The sequence below is a fragment of the Canis lupus genome, chromosome 19 (genome assembly GCF_003254725.2).
Source record: "Canis lupus dingo isolate Sandy chromosome 19, ASM325472v2, whole genome shotgun sequence".
Taxonomy (NCBI): domain Eukaryota; kingdom Metazoa; phylum Chordata; class Mammalia; order Carnivora; family Canidae; genus Canis; species Canis lupus.
Genome location: NC_064261.1, coordinates 21,382,569 through 21,383,657, shown reverse-complemented (window position 1 = coordinate 21,383,657; position 1,089 = coordinate 21,382,569).

The window sequence follows — 1,089 nt, the reverse complement described above, 5'->3', positions numbered from 1 at the left end:
AGGAAACAGTGGGACTCTCTGTTCCTAGGAATGGGGCTCTGTTAGGGGATTCACAAACCTAATGAGTCCTTACTCCTCTCTCTGGCTGCTTCAAAAGCCTGTTTGCATCTGTTCTGTAAAGTGAGACCAGCTCTCCTCATGCCCACCCCTGCCCCCTTCCCTGCCCCCAGAACAAAGTAGAGTTAGATCTCAACACAGCCATGGGAGCCAATTACAAAATCAAACTATAGGAAAAAAAGGCTCATGTTTCAGAAAATTATGACTTTGCTAACATGTGCTGGCAAGAAGCTGAGGAGACCGGTGGAAACGGATTCTGAGAGTATTTGACCAAGGAGGGAAGAACATCATCTGGGTCAGGATGAATGTGTAGATATGGGTGTACTCACCCATTCTGGACTCATTGTACTAGCTTCAAGAGCCAGGATGTGTTCCAGCAGGTGATGTGTTGGTTGATTAGAACCTCAGCTTGATATTGGCCTCCCCATGAAATGAAACAGAAAAGCCATAAATTCCTTGAAGGAATCCAAATATCTGAAGGAATAGAGTGTTGGGATAGATTTATCAAGAGTAACCTGCTCACCAGCCCCTACCTATGTCCTCTAGAGGACCAAAAAGATGCACTCTTGGCAAGGAGAATGTCAACATCTTGGAAAAATGTTCTCTACCAGCTGGCAATGCTGAAGAAAGATGCCACCTTTGGGGGAAATTTTACAGGTGGGATGGCAGGAGCTGGCATGACAAGGAGGAGAAGCAGTATTTAAGTGCCAGAAGCCAAAGTAATATCAGAATGTTCGGAATGTTTTGATGCCAGGGTTTTTTTTGGCATTGACTAATTAATCATGGGGTTGCCAGGACTGAAATGAATGGGCAACATCAATTAAGTCCAACTGTACTTGTGTAACATCGATAAAAATGTACAAAAAATTTAAAATAAGTCTGGTAACAGGGCGCCTTGAGTGCTGGGAACAGTGTCTGGCAGATAGTAGATGTTCAATAAATGTTCATTGATTAAACTCCACTGCCCCTTGCCTAATTCCCAAACTTGAGTCAATAGATGCAAAGTTCCTTCAGTGAAGGAGCATCTTAAGT